This window comes from Dromiciops gliroides, chromosome 6, assembly GCF_019393635.1.
Source record: "Dromiciops gliroides isolate mDroGli1 chromosome 6, mDroGli1.pri, whole genome shotgun sequence".
NCBI lineage: Eukaryota > Metazoa > Chordata > Mammalia > Microbiotheria > Microbiotheriidae > Dromiciops > Dromiciops gliroides.
In genome coordinates, this window is record NC_057866.1 from 178,245,036 (window position 1) to 178,266,963 (window position 21,928).

The window sequence follows — 21,928 nt, forward strand, 5'->3', positions numbered from 1 at the left end:
CATGTTGTGTACAGTCCTTTCCAACCTGGTATATATGCCTCATACCACATAACTCATCATACACAGCCTTGTATTTCCATAAGGAGCTGAGGGAGGCTGAGTCTACCAGAGATTAAGTTAAGTGTTCTTGTGCCTTTTCTGATATGTTACAATGAAATAAACTCTCTTTGTTAAGTGTTCAATTATCTACAAATACCTCATTTCATCCAAATGTTGAGCCTGAACTAACAGAATAAGAGCATCAAGACCACATCTAACATTTGGTATAGTCATCTCAATAGAACAGGAGCAAGATCTTTCTGATACAATGCAATTGACTCAGTGAGTGCTGGAAGAGGCTGACAAAGAGGGTATAGAGAACATTACTTCAACATCCCCTGGTAAGTTTTGATCATCTTACAAAACTTGGATTGACCATATGATAATACTAACAACAAACTGGCTCAGTTCGTCCCACAAGTAGAGATAGTTCTCAGCTTTTAAGGATCATGCAATGAAGACGAACAGGCAAATGTAGCTAGTGACTGACCATATAAAAGGAGCCCTTCTTATGTGGCTAGGAGCCAATAGGTCATAGCCAGGAACCCATAGGCCCAGAGATAGACAACCCAGAGGATGTACTGAATACCTGAAACCAGATCCATAAGACAGAAGAAGGAAAGTGGCAGTGAGTCTTGGGAAACTGCACCATGGGTAAGAGATTCCAGATCTCAATGGAGATCTGCAAATGGGGAGGGGAGGGGGCGGGCGCAGTAAAGTTCCTGAATGAAATAAATTTGATAGAATTGTTTTTATGGAGCCATTCTATAGATAATCACAGTCTATGACAAGTCTGCCCGGGGGGAGGTAGTTATATTCCTCCTTCATAACGAAAGCAAACTCAAATGGCATTAAACATTAGCTATGTGTCTTCTTTGGGGGCAGCTAGGTGGCACAGTGGATAACATGCCAGCCCTGGATTCAGGAGGACCTGAATTCAAATTCAGCTTCAGATACTTGATACTTACTAGCTGTTTGAACCTGGGCAAGTCACTTAACCCTCCTTGCCCCACAATAAAAAAGAAAGAAAGAAGGGGAGATCACTTGATCCCCCAAGATAATGGCAAGGGGGCAGATAGGTGACACAGTGGATAAAGCAATGACCCTGGATTCAGGAAGACCTGAGTTCAAATCTGACTTCAGAAACTTTACACTTATTAGCTGTGTGACCCTGGGCAAGTCACCCCTCATTGTCCCACAAAAAACCCCCAAAACAAAACAAAAACAAAAACAAACACATTAGCTATGTGTCTTCTTTGCCACATAACATGTGTAAACAAATCAGACAGACTGTGGAAGTATGTAGACAAGTTCTGATGGAAGGTTGATGAAGGTATATTGAAATCCTTCGCATGACTAGTATAGGTTACAGGGATTAGAGGAGAAGGGTGACCCTGGCAAGATAACTACATGGCCATTCACCCTGGGCCTGGGCTACCTGCTCAATCGCATTGATGAGGTTAGGAACAGTATAAATTGTGCACCTAGGGGCAGCTAGGTGGCGCAGTGGATAAAGCACTGGCCCTGGAGTCAGGAGGACCTGAGTTCAAATCTGGCTTCAGACACTTGACACTTACTAGCTGTATGACCCTGGGTAAGCCACTTAACCCTCATTGTCCCACCCCCCAAAAATTAAAAAAAAAATTTAAAAATTGTGCACCTGACTACAATGTTCACTTCCCTGAATTTTAATATAAGATTTCAGGAGCCATTCACTTTTATTTTTTTTGCTTTTTTGTTTTGTTTTTTGCAGGGCAATGAGAGTTTAAATGACTTGCCCAGGGTCACACAGCTAGTAAGTGTCAAGTGCCTGAGGCCGGATTTGAACTCAGGTCCTCCAGAATCTGGGGCCAGTGCTTTATCCACTTCGCCAACTAGCTGTCCAGCTATTCACGTTTTATATAACTTATACCAGGTATTTTTAAGGGGAGTTGGTAACATAGTACTTTGGTCTACTTTATCTCTATCACTCAAAAGTAAATATCTTTCAGCTAATCAGTAAACTGTTATTAAGGCCTTCTTATTTTCCAGGCACTGGGTATACAAAGAAAGGCAAAAGACAAAATGCTCTCAAGGAGCTCATAGTCTAATGGTGGAGACAAAGTGTAAACATCTATGTACCATGAGCTATATACAGAATAAAATGGAAATAATTAACAAAGGGAAGGCACTAGTACTAAGTGGCATCAAGAAAGGCTTCCTATATAAGGTGAGCTATTGTTATCTTTCTTGTTCAACCTTTGTTTTCAAAAATGAGCAACAACATCACAGGGTAATGTCTTAACTTGCATGTGAACTGCATTTAAGTGAGGCAGAACAGCACAAAGCCTCACTCTTTCTCCCAAAGGCATCCAAAAGTCAAGGGGCAAGATAAAAGTCAAGACAATTGGAGATGGCCCAGGATGCAGTAGATTAGCTTGTTATCTGTAATGTCTGACCAGGTTTTAAGCACTCCACAATGCCTGCTTTAGCTGCCTTTAAACTAATTATTCTCATCCACTCATTCTTCCAGGGAAAGTCTTCACATGCTTGGGGTGGACATTCCCCTGATTCACTGATTGTTTTGAGGCCAGTTGGTTAACTTCAATCTGGTTTAGCCTAACTGCCAAGACAGTAACTGGGATTTGACCACTGCGGATGGTACAGCTTCTTGGAGCCACGGGTAAGAGTTGAGTGAAAAGTAAACATCAAAGACAGTTAAGCCAACCTGAAAAGGGCTCAACAAATCATTATACCAGAGATGATAGTCCTCCCTGAACACTCCATACGCCCCAGAAGTAAGATACTAGCTGGCATTTGAAAAAAACTAGAGAATTCAGGAGGTCGTGGTGAAGGAGAGCATTTCAAGCATTAGGAACATCCACTAAAAATGCCCAGAGTTGAGAGATATAGTATATTTTTCTAGGAACAACAAAGAGGCCAGTATTACTCAATTCTAGAGCATGTGGTAAGTTATAGTATAAGATGTAAGAAGCCTAGAAAGTTGGGGTAAAGGACTTTTATGCCAGAGAATTTTATATTTTATCCTGAAGGTGAAAGAGCCACTGGAGTTTATGAAGTGTTGGTGGGGTGATAGGATCAAATCTTTGCTTGGGAAGATCATTTGTGTAGCTAAGTACAGGATAGACTAGAGAAGGGAGTGATTTGTGACAGGAACAACAACCAGAAGCTATTGCAATATCCCAAGTGTGAAATAATGATCACCTGTACCAAGGTGATAGGTATATATCACCAGAGATAAATAGGTGTATGTGAGGAATGTTATGAAGGCAAAATCAGCAGGTCTACGAAACAGAAGAAATGTCTCAGGTGGAGGGTTGGGTGAGAGAAAGTGGATAGTCAAGGATAAAATCCATTGAGTATGGGTAACTAGGAAGACTGTGGTAACCTTAAGAGTAATCAATAAGAGTGGCCATTCATGTCCTGAGAGGAATGTCTCCCATTTCAAGGGCCACAAAGTATGCCCATTACATGTAAATGCAGTAGGACTGGGCATTGATCATGTGCTGACACTGATCTCTGGGATGCAAACTAGTGCAGACTCCCAGCAGAAGGGGCTGTGGAATAGGAAGGGCCAATTTCAAAGTCACTCCCTTTCTCCTTAACTTTCATCTGCTAAATTCTCAAATTCAGGGACAAGAGTGACAGGCACATGCTTGTGTTTCCTTCTCACTTGATGTGGAGTCTCTCTGACTTAGCCAGATTATGACTTTCGCAGCATCTTCACACAACCTCTCTTGCATTACAGAATCCTTAAAAGCCATAGGGGAGGGGCAGCTAGGTAGCACAGTGGATAGAGCACTGGCCCTGGATTCAGGAGTACCTGAGTTCAAATCCAGCCTCAGACACTTGACACTTACTAGCTGTGTGACCTTGGGCAAGTCACTTAACCGTCATTGCCCAATCAAAAAAAAAAAAGCCATAGGGGAGAAGGCAGAGCAAAGATGGTGGAGGAAAGGCAGTGACTTGCCTAAGCTCTCCCCCAGACTCCTCCAAATACCTTCAAATAATGCCATAAGACAATGCCTGGAGCAGAAAAACCCACAAAAAGATGGGGTGAAATAATTTTCAAGCCAAAGACAACTTAGAAGGTCAGAAGGAAAGGTTTGTTGTACCAGGGTGAGTATGGAGCTCGGCCTAGCAGTGGCCACACCAGTACAGACCCAGTCCTAGCCCAGGCCTAGCACCAGCCCCAGCAAACCAGGAGCAGGCCTCAGGAAACTCTGAATCAGCAGTGGCAGCAACTGCTTCTGGAACTCAGCCCACATATGGTAAGGGGGTCAAACAAATGGCCAGAAGGAGATTACAGTGAGGCTGGACTCTGTTGTTTTGCCCATACTTAGATCCAGGTCACAGCCTTGGGTGACAGTCCCAGGCAGGGGAGCAGCACAAGCACACCAGAACTTGTAGCCACACTAGAGCAACACACCGTTCATACTTTCAGGGGAGAAAAGCAGCCTGTGGTTGCCTGTGGATCAGAGTACAGAGCCAGAGAGTAGTAAACATACCTCTCCTTAAATCATACCACCTTGGAAGAAATAAAACCTACAAATTCCTGGAAGTATCTCTGAAAACAGCTGCACAAACCCCCTGAAAATTGAGAACCTGTGCCCTCTACCCTGGAAGCAGTACTCCACTTTAACAAAGAGTTAAAAGTCCAGAAATAGGCTGGGAAATGAAAAAACAAAAGAAAGATTCTGAACAAAGAAAGTTTCTATGGTGACAAGGAAGATCAAAATACACCCGCAGAAGACGATAACAAAGTCAAAGCTCCTACATCCAAAGCTTCCAAGAAAAATATCAGTTGGTCTCAGGGCATAGAAAGGCTTAAAAGATTTTGAAAGTAAAGTAAGAGAGGTAGGGTAAAAAAATGGAAAGAGAAATGAGAGTGAATGAAAGAAAATCATGAAAAAATAGTCAACAGCTTTGTAAAGGAGACATAAAAAATACTCATTCTGTCACTAGAGAATATCAAAAAAAGATGCACCAGAAGAAATATACTGAATCAGCCTATGTGGAAAAATAGGTAAAGAAGCTTTTGAGTACAGATACAGAAGCTGTCATTGTCTAATGGAAGGTGATTGCAGAAGATGAAATGAAGTTGACAAGTAGCTCTCCTTAGCATGCCTAGATATTGCCTCTAGGGAATGAGTGGCCATGAGCAGGGACATAGATCCTCAGAAATTGTTGAGTTTCAAAAGATGTTCAATTACATTATCAGCAGTAGTCAAGTGGAGGTTAAGAGAAATCCTTATCATGATGAAGATATTATTGACACTGAAGAAGACCTTAAGAGGCCAATACCAGACAAGCTTAATGAATCTCATGAACAGCACTAAGAAAATGAGCAAACTAATCAAATGGTCATGGGAATTCAGAAGTAGATTGATATAATGAAAGGTAAACTCCAAAAGACCAAAAGGAGAGAAAAATAACAGGAAGACCTCATTATCAAAGTAGAAAATCTGGCACTCAAGACATCTTCAGGCTGTACTGGATAGCTCAAACAGTAGGAAGAATGAGAGAAGCAACAGTTCAGTTCCTTGCAGGAAAAGCTAGAATAACTACAGAAGAAATAAGAGGTCCCTATCTGCACATTCACTTTTGTCCTCACACCAGAGAATGGCTTATATCCCATCGTTTTGGTTGAGGACAACATTAAGATTGTTCATACAGAAATTTGCCTATGTACATCACCATTTTTCTCATTTCTCTCTATGTAATACCTTTTATTTTGTTAGGAACATATATACTAGAAAGGAAAGAGGTGAGAGAAGACAGGGTGTAGAAGAGTTTGGGGATTAGTGGACTAAATACTTTAGCCTCTATAATTCCCACATTTATTCTCAATATGAGAACATATATTACTATTGCTTTGTGCTAAGAAGTGACTAATCTATAAGAGGATTTGAGGATCCATGCTGCAAATCTTGTTTGCATACATTTTGCATATATTTTAGTTCTTCAACTGTTCTAGATAACTCCTCTCACAAAAAGAGCAGTTTACGCATACATACATACATACATACATACACATGCATGTTGTTGGTTAGTCGTTTTTTCAATTATGTTTAACTCTTCCATACCCCTTTGGAATTTTCTTGGCAAAGATACTAGAGTGGTTTTTCATTTCCTTCTTCAGCTCATTTTACAAATGAGGAAACTGAGGGAAAAGGGTCAAATGACTTGCTCAGGTAGATAACTGCCACAGTAAGTAAAAATAAGTAATTGACAAAAATAAGGAGGAGGAGGAAGAGGAGGAGAAAGACAAGGAAAAGAAGGAGGAGGAGGAGGAGGAGAAGGAGAAGAAGGAGAAGAAGGAGAAGAAGGAGAAGAAGGAGAAGAAGGAGAAGAAGGAGGAGAAGGAGAAGGAGAATCAGGAAATTAGGAAGAGGGGAGGGTTTAGAGGGGGAAATAATGAGTTCAGTTTTGCACATGGTGGATTTAAAATGTCTGTGGAACATCTAGTTTAAATTATTCAAAAAGCAGTTGGAGATGTGAGACTGAAGGTCATCAGAGAGGTGTGAGATAGTAAATTTGAGAGTAATCAGCATAGAAATGATTATTGAATTCATGGTGGTCAATGATATCAGAAAGAGGTAAAGTTCTTTGGAAATACAATGAATGGGTTTCTCTTTCTGTGGGCACTGAAGTATACATTGATATCTTAATGTTAATTTGGCCAAATGAGGTCATAGTGGTTGAAACCACAGATCATATGGTGACCCATATAGACACAACAGGTGAGAAATTAACCCCAAGGAAATGCAGAGTCCAAATGCACTAATTGCTAGGAATAAATAAATAAAGAAGAAGAATACCTCTGCCTTGATTTTTACCATTTGATGATTTCCAAGACACAATTTCTCACACTAAAAATATGACAATAGGAACCTGCAAGCAAGTTTAAGCTGTATCCAGCACATACCTGGAGTCAGATGACTTGGCTTTAATCTGCCCCCTCTTCTTGACTACATCTGTGACCTTGGACAAATAAATTAACACCACGTGGACCTCAGCTCCCTCATCTGTAAAATAGGGTAGAAAAATAGGTAGATGGATTAGATGACTTCTACAATTCCTTCCAATTATATATAATACAGTACCTATATTGATGAGATTATAATTCTAAGTACATAAATTATTACTCAAAATCTTAAATATATATGAATTTTCTTTGACAAATTCTTTCTATTTCTTGGAAAGAAAGAGAAATAAAAAAGATTTTCTTTGAAAGAAAGAGACTTTTCTAGGATGGAAAAGTTTGGGATCATTGAAATCATGAAGCAATTTTTCAACTGGAATTCAGCCTTGACTTTTTCCTCTTCTTTAATTCTTGGCTCAGCTTTTATACGAGCCTACTAGTAGAGACTAAGTTCTGGAAGTTTCTATCAAGCTGACGTACATTTATATCAAGAAACAAAAAGGGCAATGAAAAGAAAATGGGTCAGTTGCAATATATTTCCAATTATGATTTATTTATGAAAAGAGGTATAAAATTCATCATCAAAAGCATTTTTAAGCAGAAAATAGTTGTGGTGCTCTGGTAGTGGGATTGAGAAGCAAGCGAGATGAGAAATGCTTATTAGCAGGTCATGGCATGCAGTGTGTTGTTTAGATTTGATGAATATCTAAACAACACATTGCATGCCTGATTAATAAGCATTTTTATTGTTTGTTTTCTAAGAGCAGATAATTGTAGATAAATATCTTTTAAATAATAATTTTATACTGAAGCATTTAAATAGTCATGATTTCAATGTTATGGCCTTATAGTGTTCCAGCTGAGACACAATTAATATCATGTAATCTGTGAAAATTAAGCCTTTTTGAGCTTCTCACTATTCACCATAGACATGGTGAAGAGTCATAGACTAGATCATGCAATGATATGAATTCAGAATTTGTTGAGTGACTACACCCAAAGATTAGCAATTAATGGGCAAATAACAACTTGGAAGAAGGGGTCTAATGAAGGGCTTCAAACATTTATTTGTCTTTGGCCCTTTGTTGTATAGTAGTAGTAGTAGAAGTTGTAGTAGTTGTGGTCAGAGTAGTAATATTCTATTCTTTTCTATTTGCAACTTCCAGGATGCTGAATTATTTTAAAATTTTAGAGCTTATTTGAAGGAGAGGGTTTTTAAAATGTAATTTTATTCTAGTGGGTCAAATATTTTAAAAATTAGAATAAAATAGACATAATCAAATTTATTTTTAACAATATCAAGAAGTTGCATAACTATGAAACATGAAATGTATGCTACAGATATACAGTACAGAAATTCATTAAGAACTTCTTCCCCGGGTCAGCTAGATGGTGCAGTGGAGAGAGCACTGGCCCTGGAGTCAGGAGTACCTGAGTTCAACCCCAGCCTCAGACACTTGACACTTACTGGCTGTGTGACCCTGGGCAAGTCACTTAACCCCAATTGCCTCACAAAAAAAGAACTGCTTCCCCACTCTTTCCAACTCTCTTTTAAGTTTCATTTTTACTCCCTCATATGAGTACATTAAGTACTGAGGTCTCAGGACAAATGTAGTAGGTTCTATTATATTATTGTTATAGACCAATTGGAAAATACATTGTCATTCTTCCGTTTCAATCTATAGATGGTCTCAGAATGACTTGGCTTATTTGAATCTCATACAGAATTTTCCTAAGGATAATTTTGAACCCAAATACTTTTCCCTCTTTTGTAATGAAAAAAAAATACATTGTAATCATCTTTAAAAAAATAAATTTCCAAGTGAGCTTGCACTTTAAATTTGTGTTGGCCTTGGGTGCTATGTCCCCTTATTTGGTATGAAATTTGTAAGTGATTGCTAATTGAGAAGGTTTCTTGGATTTTAGTAAACTAATTGTGGCATTTTTTTCCTCTACAAATGTAATAGAATCAATGTCTTAGCTTTTGTTCATTTTCAAAATTAGGCCAGCATATTTATTAGATAGGTTGAATTAGAAATGCTTTTTAGCACAAATGGTATCTTCTGATAATTATATTTTATTTTTGTATTTGCTTGGACCTTCGCTCTAACCAGTCTATAATCTGACTACCAAGTAATCAATTACAAAATGATGCCAGTAACTATTAAGTTGTTGTTATTGTCAACTTCATTTATTTTGATGCTTTGAGCACTTCCCAAGATTATTCTATCATTATTTTCTTAAAGAATTAATCATTAGACTTCTATGTAATTTATAAATAGTAACTTTTGTTTTTCCTTGAATTGCATTTACCTTTTTGTTGTTGTTCTTTTTCTTCCTTCTGCCCACCTTCACATTAAGTTCAACACACAATTGAGTATCAAGGTGTCTTTTGCATTAAAATTGTCTTTGCCCTCTGAGCAAATGTTGTGTAAACTACAATTGTAGCCATAGTGTTTCAGGTCATTTAGAAAGGCAACTTGCTTAAATGAAATGTTTCTTCTTGCCTTTGCCCTTTGATGGGGAGTCCTTTTCCTCACAATCTAAAGCAGTTAGTCTGAAACTTCTTCATGCCTCCTTGTTTCATTTATGTAAAGAATGTCAATGAGTGTGTACCTTGACTCCTTCAACATGATGCCATTGGTCATTAGATCAATATCACACATTAAGGTTGCCAGCAGCTAAATGAACATTTGTAGACAATTTAAGAATTCTGTGATTCTGGTACCTTCTGCTCCCTTTCCCCATATGCAGGATAAGCTCTGGCGGGTTCTACCTAATGAAAAGATTAAAATTACAGGCCTGGTGACAGACTGTGTCTGTTGTTCATGGACCAGACCAGCTACATATGGGGAAAGTCTATCCCCTTGTGTATTATCTAACAAGTAATTAAGGTTCTTAGGCATAATGATCCATGAAACAGGTCAAAAGATGCTATATCTCAGCTCGAGCCAATCATATGGAAAAAGAGAAGATTCAGCTCCCTAATTACTATTTAACTATTGATAACCTTGTGATTTTCGAACTAAAAAATATAAGGACAAATTATAAAAATATACATGCAATTGGTTTATAAGTAAAATAAAGACATTTTTAAATGACAAAAAAATCTAGAGTTTTATACAAAGAGCAAAATAAACAACAGAAGTATGCAATCTATCATTTGCATTTGGTTCTTTGTTGCCATTGTGACCTCCAAATCCTCTATCTTCCAGTGCTTTGAGAGACTCTTATTCCTATCCTGGCTGTTTTCTTCTCTCTTCCCCACCTCAATCCCTTGGTGAATCATTTCAATTCTTCATTATCTTATACAATTTTTTTTTTTTTTGCAATGCCAACCACAACCATTGACAAAAAACATTTTGGATTAGTTTCAACACCTGCCTCCTCTGCTTCTAATCATGTGCTGTGGAACAGAGCTAGAGGAAATCATAGATTCGGTCCATTACAAATGGATGCAACATAATATCAACTAGATTTTCACTACACTAAAGTAATTATTTTATACCACTCTAATCAATTTTGGTCCCTCTTAGCACAGTGGTTATTTCAAATCTTTTCATTATCCTCAAACATCCCATGAAGAGAGACAGCAGGTAGCATGTTTCAGGATACCTGAACCACTAATGGCAAATTTGACCACCATCTCCCAAAGACTCTGATGGACACAGCTCAGAGCCCTGAACCTTAGAGATTTTAGGATAGAAAAGTTTCCGGCTTAGTGTTCATATTCTGGGAAGCAATCTTTGGAGAGATGTGATTGCTCCTGTGGGGGTTAAAGTCACATTTTTTTAAGACTCAGAAAAGAATGTTCTTGTCACCAAAGTTCTATCAAATAGTTCAATGTTAGAAAATGATATGATTTTACTAGAAAAATAACAATAAAGAAGTACTAGGAAGGCAGAGCCAAGATGGTGGAGAAGAGGAACACTCAGCTGAGCTCTCCCAAATTCTCCTCCAAACAACTCTAAAATAATGACTCAAATTGGAGGGAGTAGGAACTTTTCTCTCAATTCTAATACAGAAGGGATCACTAACAATTGTGGCTACAGGAAAGCAGGAGACCTGGTCACAGTCCCAGGGTTAGGAGTAGTGCGAATGCTCGTGTCCCTGTGGAATAAGGTACTTCCCGAGTAAAGGCCACAGCAGAGAATGGGAGAGCAATGACCACACCTCTCCTTAGATCATATCACCTTGGAAGCACCAAAAACTTACAGACCATGTCAAGAAATATGATGCAATAATGACCATATAATAACAAAAAACAAACAAAAAGAACGTGACCATAGGTCAAAATGGGTACATGATTTATACACTAAGGGTGATATCATAATCAAATTAGGGGAGTTTAGAATATTTTACCTATCAGATTCATGGATAAAGGAAGAATTCATAACCAAAAAAAGATACAAATTGTTATGGGATGTAAAATAGATAATTTTGATTACATGGAATTATTTTTCTTTTGTACAAAGAAAACTAATGGAAATCAAAATTTTAAAAATAACATTAAAATGTTTGTATACATGTAAATTAGAAAATGAAATAATTAAATGTAAAATAATTTTTTTAAGTATTAACATTTTTTTCACTGTATCCTAAGATGTGGGGCTTTTCAAATTTATTTGCTGCTAAAATCTACCATATGTGATATTTTCTCCATTAGCTTGTAATTTAACTTAAGAGCAAGGTTTAACTGGCTTTTCCATTTGCATTCCTAACATTTAGCACAATGTTTTACAAATAGTAAGTAATTGGAAAATGCTTCATCCAGTCATTCATCTCTCTCAGCTGAAGACGTGTCTCATTTAGCAAAAAAAAAAAAAAAAAGTAGAACATTTGATGAGAGTCACCACTTCTCACTTCCTGCTCTTCTTATGTTACTAGAAATCTTCACCTACTATGTCCATCTTTGATTCTACATCAAATGAAGAGTCCATCTCTTTGCTAAATCAAATACACCTACAGGAAATTATTGATATCACCACTTCCTGTCTTTCCAAGGACATTGCCTCTACTTTCATCCCCAATTTATCTCTAATCTCCATTATCTCTTCATCAATTGTTTCCCTAAGTCTTCTTCCTATTTAAAAAATAAAGAACACCCATGAAACAAAGGAACAAACAAACAATAAAACTCTTAGTGGATTCTATCAATCTTGCCAACTATTGTCCTATATCTTCGTCTTTTTGATTCAAAAACTTAAGAATGCCATCCTCGCTAGGTACCCCCATCTTCTAAAATATGGCTTCCAAACTCATCATTCAACTTAAGCTCCTCTCTTCTAATGTTGTATATTTGACACTGTCAATCACATTCTCCTTCTGAAAAAGCTCTTTGCTCAAATGTTTTGTGACACTACTCTCTCTTGATTTTTCTCCTACCTGTCTGACAGGGGCAGCAAGGTGATGCAGTGAATAGAGAACTATTCCTGGTGTCAGGAGGACCTGATCATATCTCACCTCAGACACTTATTAGCTGTGTGATCGTGGGAAAGTCCCTTAACAATTGAGTTAAACATCTGGGTCCATCTCCAATCATCCTGATATATATCCAGTCCACTGGACCCAGATGGCTCTGGAGGAGAGACCAAGGTTGGTAACCTTGCACAGTCCTCCCTCACTTAAATCCAATTCAGTACACATCATAACATCACTTCAATGTCATGGTACTCTTTGAGAATGAAGGACAAACAACAAACTGTCTGACAGTTTCAAATTTTCATTTGCTGGGCATTCATCCAGGTCTTGTTCACTATCAAGAGGAATCTGCCAAGGTATTATTCTGGAAATTTTCTCTATATTCAATATTCCTTGGTAATTTCAGCAAATCCCATGGGTTCTGTGGGGACCAATTTTTAATTGGGGAGTGCTAGCTAAGCGGCTCACCGCAATACTGGGGAAGGAAACCAGCAGCCTCCCTCAAAACAGAACAAGAATTATTTTAACAAGAACTAACTTAAAAAAAAACACACACACACACACAAACAGGATCAGTAGGATCAAAAGAAAGGAAATAAAATGGGGAAAGGGAAATTATAATACCTGAAAAATACCACCGCCCAGGAATCAGCTGAAAATATGCAGCAGAATGCCTGTCGCTTTCCAGCTTCCACCTAGAATGCCCGATTCTCCTTTCCCAAACGTAGAAAGACCCCACACAGTCCCAGCCAATGGGATGGCCTCTCTGACAGTCACATGACTGCCCTCACTAGGCTTCCAATCATTATAATTTTGCCAGGCCCATGTAGGCGTCGGTGAGTGGTGATGACATGAGGTGCCAGAGCCCTGGCAATGGCTACAACCAGTGGGTGGAGCAACATGTGGTTTGCGGAGCCCCAGGCCAGTGCTCACCGAGGCATTAAAAACCTCAAATAACAATTAATTCTTTATAGTTCAATAACCATCTCTATGAAGATGAATCTGAGGGGGCAGCTAGGTGGCACAGTGGATATAGCACCAGTCCTGGATTAGGAGGATCTGATTTCAAATTCGGCCTCAGACACTTGACACTTACTAGCTGTGTGACCCTGGGCAAGTCGCTTAACCCTCATTGCCCCACCCACCCCCAAAAAAGATGAATCTGAGATCTCTATATCTAGACCTAATCTTTCTCTTGAGCTCTACTTTTGCATCAGTAGACATCTTTGACATCTGAAATGGGATGTTCTGTAGGAATCTTAAATTCAGCATGTCTAAAAAACAGATTTCCTTCTAAAATATCACCTCCCCTTACCAATATTAGTCCCTTGTCTAAAATCATCTAGAATCAATAAGTATTTTATTTTCTCTTCTTTAATATGGGATTTAAATCTACTTGTCTCAAAATTTTTAAAGAAGAAATTAGATGCTATATGTGGAAACTGCTTTATAACCCTAAAGTAGCATATAAATGTAAGCCATTACATATTAGCAACATTCTGCATGATTGGTATCTGAATCTTAATCTACTTTAAAATAGATAAAATAATTAAACTGATAATTCATATAGATTATCAGATAAGTATTAGATCAGAAGATGAATTACAAAATAGAGCAAAGTAAATATAATTGCTTAGAAAAAGAACATGAAACTTTACTAAAATAATGAGATTAAAAGTAACCCAATTTAATGAATTAAAAGCAATACTAGAATGAAATGAAATTATGATGATTCCCGTTTTAGAATTTGAAAAATCAGAAAGAATAATTTTATGATGAGAAAAAATATAATTGCATTAACTTCCATAGTAGGTAGATAAATATAATCAATATGAATTTTGGCAGGCATATAGAATAAATATCAAATAAATGTTTAATACAATAGTATTAATATTAAAACTTCAATGTAGAAGCTACAGTCTGTGTTTTAAATAACTTGTATAAATACAAAACAGACAAAAATTGTGGGCATTTGGGAATTAGAGGTAGCAGGTATTAATATGAATGTTTGCATTAGAAAAGTTTAAATGATATAAAATACTTAAAATAGAAAGGTAGGGAAAAAAAGGAATTATTGTGTCCCCTTTTTAGAAAATATGGGAGGAAATCAATAATTCTCAAAGTTCAAGTCATATCATTTCGCCTATAGAGTGTCATGGGATGGGTCTGATTGAAGATATTCACCCTAGTAGTTTAGATATGAATTGGAATAATATAGTTATAAGCCATCTAACAGCTAATAAAAGAAGATCTTCGTAGTCATGGGAACAAAAGGACATTCCAAAGAACAAATCCAGCATAAAGTACTGATTCTGTTGATTTTCCTAGCATTGTTCATGCTTCTGGTGTATGTACAAAATCTTGAGGAATAAGCTCCAGCTCCTCATATCCTTGAAGTTTTCACCAGCCATGTTGCAATCTATGTTAATGACCAAGATTTAGTCTCTTGAGCCAACAAAATTATGAATATAATTTGAATATATCTTAAGGGAAAAATAGTGTACATATGAGGGGTTGAATGGTAGGGAAGCCCTTTTCTCTCACTACATGTATTGACAGTGACCATTTACAAAGTTTCACCAGTCATCCTTACGTTAGAGTTTACTAATTTCAGTGGGGAAAATAATCATAAACCAAAACAATAAAAATGAATACTTGCTCTTACTTATTTGTATTTCTGAAACATTATACACAATATAGACTTCTAAATCATCACTGCATTAAGATTTTTTTTTTAAATTCAGAGAAGGAAATGTAAGGAAATCAAGAAAGAAGCACAGAAAAGCAGAACAGTTTTTAAACTATATGCTGAATTTATTAGATAATTTTAAAAGAGTATATAATAGAAACATGAAATTTTGTATACAATTTCCTTCTTGGCCTACTATGTATAAAATTTTATATAAGCACTATTGCTTGGTGTTTTTCTTACTTGGAATTTAAGTAGAAATGGAGAAAAATGATTATAAGTCCTGTTACTGAACAGCTCTCCATAAACTGATATCTTGTCATAAGTCAAGGAGGCCTTCTGGAGTCATGGATTTAGTATACAATATTCTATTGTGGCCATCCATCCCTTCAGGGGAGCATGCCTAGAATTTGGTCCCTTACTAAAGAGAGATTTCTGGTTGGTGCCTATTCCCACCCCCAATCCTCACCCCATTGTAAAGGCTGCATCAAAGAAGTTTTTTCTGCAAAAGTTATCCCTGCAGTAGAGTTTAAAGACAGAAATAACTTTCCCTTCCAGTTTCTTTTTTTCCCCTCTCTTAAATGCATCCTTTGAAACTGACAGCTCCTATTTTGACATTCTATGAGGGGAAGGAAGGATTTTTTTTTCTTGTCCCATGGTATCTGCTCACTTATTGAAGAGAGAACATGTGCCTAATCTAAATGAATATGAGGCCTCTTCTGTCATGTGTGTCTGTGTGTGTGTGTTTCCCTGAGCACATGTGACTAAACAATGATCCAGGGAAACTCTGAACCCTATGGCTACTTTTGTCTTCCAGAAGTTCCTGAGCTCCCCAGTTGTTGCTGACTGTCCTTCAGATCCTTCCTGCCAGCACTATTTTTGAGAAGAACAGCTGACCCCCAACAGGAGGATTATTCATGCCCTATCTGTGGAGAAGATATGGACCTTGAGTGAGAGCTTGGCAGTGCAAGGCTGAAATGAAAGGGCCCATCTTGAGGCATGCTTCCAAGAAATACTGCTGCAAGTGTTTTAGGGGCAAATGACTATTTTTATTCAATCACAATGGGTAGAGTTACTGACAAAAATGACAAAAATATCTAGATGGACAATCAAGTATTCCTTGAGTAATAACTCCTTATATTTTATCCCCTGATAGGTAATTTATTATCATAGGATCGTACTGCTAGAGGTAATTAGATCTTAAAGAGCATCTAGTCCAATTCCTACTTTTGACAGTTGAAGAAACTGAGGCCCAAGCAGAGTAAGTGGCTTGCTTAAGGTCATGGGTAGTAAGTACAAGTTGCCAGATTTAAACCCAAGTTTTCTAACTTTTGAATCAATATTCTTTCCCCTGTACAAGACGGCTTCCTATAATTGGAAGGGAGAAGCACATTCAGATAAAGATCAAATGGCCATCTCTCTTCTACATATCCTTTGAGGAATAAGCTTCCCTCTTAGTCTGCAAATGATTACTTTGTCACGCACACCCTTAGCAGATAAGGTCTCACCAAATTGCATTTTAGGAGATGATTCTGTGTGTGTATGTGTGTGCATGTACATTTATGTATATATACATGTATATATGTATGCATGCATGCATACACATACATGCATACACCCATCAAGATATCAAAGAAGGTAAGAAGGCCCAGGGAAGAAATGTGTATTTTTGTCTACTTTGCAGTCTCTCTGGTACCTTTCCCATGTGGTAGAATCCACCAGAGCAATCTTGCTCTCTACTCCAGTGCCATCTGAGGTTAGTGGCAAGACATACATGGGGAAGACTACAGATACCCCCAGATGTTTGAGGCAATAAGGGTTAAATGACTTGCCCAGGGTCACACAGCTAGTAAGTGCCAAGTGTCTGAGACTGGATTTGAACTTGTGTCCTCCTGACCCTAGGGCTAGTGTTCTATCTAGTTTCAGTGGTGGGGTAACTAGGTGTCACAGCAGTGCCTTTAGATAATAAGGACAAAAATGGTAAATGACATATCATACTTACAAGTTTGCAATTCATTTTCAAGTAAATACATCTTGTAATTTGATCCTTTCCACATCCCTGTAAAGTATTATCTCTAATAAAAACCTCAGATGGCTAATAGAAGTGTTTGACAATAGCAAAAATAACAATAAAAGACATACACAAAGAGACAAGAAAGTAGACATAACATATCAGTTTTGGAATAGCTAAACAAAATGTGCTACATTCATGCAAAATAATATAATTAACCATAAAAATAAACAAATATGAGGAATTCTGAGAAAACATGGGAATAATTCTAGCAACTGAAAGTGAAACAAGTAGAACCAAAAGAGCAATATGTATAATGAAAACTGTCCTGTAAATGGAAATAAAACATGAAACAACACAAACTATGATTATTTTAAGGACTATTATTCGCCCCAGACAGGGAAAAAGAGAGAAAAAGTGAACTTTCTCATAGGTAGAGATATAGGAGACAATGCATGTGGAATGTTCCATCTAGTTTTATCTGTGATCATTATTTCAGCTAATTCAGCAGAATTGAAAAGTATGTTAGGAAATAACTCTGATCTAAAAATCAAATGGTATCAATAAAGACAAATAAAAATGAAGGGAAGGGAAAGGAAAGGAAATGGTGGTCATTTCAGAAGTTCCTTGGAATAAAAGAACACACTATGTAGCAACTTAACTGGAAGGTTTCCATTGTGGTGTTTAATGGATGTGGTGGGGGAGCTAAATTAATTTTCCCAAAGGTAATTCTAGTCCTACCCGAGACATGAGGCAAGAGTTGCTATGAATTTGTGTTAATATTATGACAAAATAAAGGTGTGGTCACACAAATATTAAAATGGAAATTTTAGAAAATTAGTACACTCACACATACACACACAATCATTCTAATATTAGATATTGGCATCAACTGCAATTATACTTGTTCAAACAGAACATGAATAAAAATCTTTCATTAGTTTCTTTTTTAAATATTGAATACAATGAAATTAACTCATGAGAATTTGATTGGCTTAAAGGGCAGCAAAATTTGATGGAATTTACATTAAGAGAAATCACAATAATAAAATAATCAGTATGGATGATATCCTGAGCTTTTTAAAGGAAAAACAGAACATTAATATTAATGCTCTCAGTGGAGAGAACATTTAAATAGCATACTTTCTCAAAGTACTCTAAATCAATTAAGTAAATTCAAAGGTAAGGTTTTTTAAAAGACTATATTAGTCAGAATTACAATTAAGTTATTGCATTTAAAAGTGGAAAAAAGAACTTTAGGTCACCTACTTTTGATTGACATAGATATTATAACAAGGGGAAAAACTCAGCAACATGATTTTGGAAGAAAATAAAACTTAAAATTTAAAAATCTTATAATGAGTCATTTTCTGTCTCTAAAAATATGATCAGGGCAACTAGGTGGCACAGTGGATAGAGCACAGGCTCTGTATTCAGGAGGACCTGAGTTCAAATCCAGCCTCAGACACTTAACACTAGCTGTGTGACCCTGGGGAAGTCACTTAACCCCAATCGCCTCACAAAAACAAAAGGAAAAAAAAAATATGATCAATGTTATATTCCCAATGGTATTCAAGAATTGCTATCATTTGCCAGAACTTTCTAATTGTTTCCTAAAAGAAAATATTCATTATTCAAAGGTGTGAGGCTTTTGACCTTTATAATTTTTCATTTCTGATCCATAATTTCCAACATTTTTAAATCTTTACCTCTGCAATGAAGCCACTCTAAAGCAAATTATATTATGATTGAAAGAGGGTAGGATTTTTGAGTTGTTTCTTAAATCCTGTCTTGATCTTTGCAACACATGATGTATAAGCTACAAATATTTTCATAGTAACCTTTTTTCAAATAATTACAATGGGAGCGGCTAGGTGGCGCAGTGGATAAAGCACCAGCCCTGCATTCAGGAGGACCTGAGTTTAAATCCAGATTCAGACACTTGACACTTACTAGCTATGTGACCTTGGGCAAGTCACTTAAGCCCCACTGCCCCGCAAAAATAAATAAATAAAAATAATAATTATAATGAACATTGCAATATACAATGACAAAGTATTACCATTTGTTCTTTATATTTTTCCTATTTTGTACATATCAGTTTGCTTATTTCCCCCCATTAAACTATGAGTTTCTTGAGGTCAGGATTGTTTTTCATTTCTTTTTTGTATCACAAGCAGTAACAGGCACATAGTATATGTTTAATAAATGTTTATTGAAGGACTCATTGAAAACAGATTGGAAAAAAAAAAACACTGAGCCTTAGAAAAGTAAAATGTTTTTTCCTATGACGACACAGCAAATAATCACCATTATATAACTCAAACAGGGTTTGAAGTTGACATTTTAAATTCAACATGTCTAAAACAACTAAAAAAGGCCTCCCTGCTTTTAAAGTTCCCTATTCCCATTGAGGACATCACTACCCTAGTCAGCCAGGTTTGCAACTGAGATGTTATTCTCAATTCCTCCCTCTTTCTCACCTCCCATAGCCAATTTGTTACAAAGGCCTATCACTTTTACCTTTGTAACATTTTTTTGCTTACATCCCTTCTCTCCTCTGACACTGCTGCCATCCATGCTTGCACAGGTCCTTATCATCACATTTCTGCTTTACTCAAGTAACATCATGTTAGCCTACTTTCCCCAACTCTGCTCACTCCAGTCTACATCCCACTTAATTGTCAAAGTGACATTCTGAAAGTGTAGGTCCGATCATGTCATCCCCCTACTCAATAAAATCCCATGGCTCCCTATCACCTTCAGGATAAAACAGAAAACCCTTTGCCTGACTTCAAAGCTCTTCATAAGCTTCCTTCTTTCACCTTTATAATCTTACATCTTACATTCCACCTTGTACTCTGCAATACAGTGACACTGGCCTCCTTTGTTTTGCTCAAAGATATTGAGTCTTCCAACTCTGGCATTTTCTGTGGCTGTCTCCACAGCATGAAATGCTCTCCCCTTTCATCTCGGCTTCCTGGCTTGCTTCAAGTCCCTGTTAAAATCTCACCTTCTTCAGGAAGCCTTTCTCAAAGGCTCTAAATTCTAGTATCTCCCCTCTGTTGATTATCACCAATCTACCTAGCATCTATCTTCTTTGTACAAATTTGTTTGTTTTCTCTCCTCAACAGATTGTGAGCTCCTTGAGGAAAGAGAATATCTTTGACTGTTCTTCCCCACCCCTAACAATTAGCCCAGTGCCACAGTAGGTACTTAATACATATTTATTGACTGATTTTACAAAAATGTTGTTGTGTATATGTGTGTGTGTATGTTGTATCTACATATATATTTTTTTAATTCTAGGTTTCAACTCCAATTGCAACATCATTTTCCATTTGTCTCTCTATGCAAAGTTGTATTACTTTGCTTACATTTAATGTCTTGTTAGTTGAAAATAATTCAAACAAAAATACTGTTATAATTCTGTTTCTAGTTCCATTTATATGCAATCTTATTCTGTTTACTATGATACCTTTCCCACCCCTCTTTATTTATTTCAGGTATCAAGCAGTCTACATTTTTTTCCCTAAGTGGTTAAACTCCATTTTTCTAATTTAAAAAATGGCATAATTCATTTATACTTTAGTGTGAATTTGAGTCATTGTGTGATTATATTTCCTGAGCCTACCCTAGAATTGTGGGATAAAAGTCTTTGTTTCATATTTTTAAAAGACAGGGAAAATTGACAGGGATATAGACATATATTAGGGAATCCAGGGAACTTTCCCAAATATTTCTTGAAAACACATGAAACAGTTGTTCTTTTACTTTATGTACTTAAAAGGTTAGGCTTCACCTTATACTAAAATAAGGTCAAACTTGAGACGTGATTTAGGCATATAAGGTAATACCATAGGTAAGTTAGGAGAGGAAGGAATAGTTTACTTCTGAAATTTATGGAAAGGAGAACAGTTTATGACCAAACAGGAGATAGATAATATTATGAAATTCAACAGGGATGATTTTGATTACATTAAAGTAAAAAGGTTTTGTACAAACAGAATCAAAGCATCCAAAATTAGAAGAGATGCAGAAATCTGGGAAATAGTTTTTATAGCCAGTATTTCTGATAAAGGCCTAATTTCTAAAATATATAGAGAACTAATTCAAATTTAAAAGAATGTATGTCATTCCCCAATTGAGAGATGATCAAAGGATATGAACAGGAAATTTTCAGATGAAGAAGTCAAAGCTATCTATTGCCATATGAAAAAATGTTCTAAATCACTATTGATTACAGAAATGCAAATTAAAACAACTCTGAAGTACCACCTCACACCTATCAGATTGGCTAATATGACAAAAAAAAAGAAAATAATAAATGCTGGAGAGGCTGTGGAAAAATTGGAACACTAATGCATTGCTGATGGAGCTGTGAACTGATCTAACCATTCTGGAAAGCAATTTGGAACTATGCCCAAAGGGCTATGAAATTATGCATACCCTTTGACCTAGAAATACCACTATTAGGTCTTTATCCCAAAGAGATCATAAAAAGGAAAATGACCCATATGTACAAAAATATTTATAGCTGCTCTTTTGTGGTGGAAAGGAATTGGAAATTGAGGGGACGCCCATTAATTGGGAAATAGCTGAACAAATTGTGGTATATAAATACTATTGTGCTGTAAGAAAAGATGAGCAGACAGATTTCAAAGAAACCTAGAAGGACTTACATGAACTGATGCTGAGGGGGATGAGCAGAACCAGAACATTGTACACAGAATCAACAACATTGTATGTTGATCAACTGTGATAGACTTGACTTTTCTCAGCAATACAATGGTCCAAGATAGTTCCAAAGGACTCATGATGGAAAATGCTCTCCAAATCCAGA

The 21,928-nt window shown here is 36.8% G+C and overlaps 1 pseudogene; it reads left to right on the plus strand.

Annotated features, from left to right (window-relative positions):
- The first annotated feature begins 5,020 nt into the window (after positions 1-5,020).
- On the plus strand, positions 5,021-5,618 carry LOC122732151 (annotated as a pseudogene).
- Positions 5,619-21,928: the final 16,310 nt, after the last annotated feature.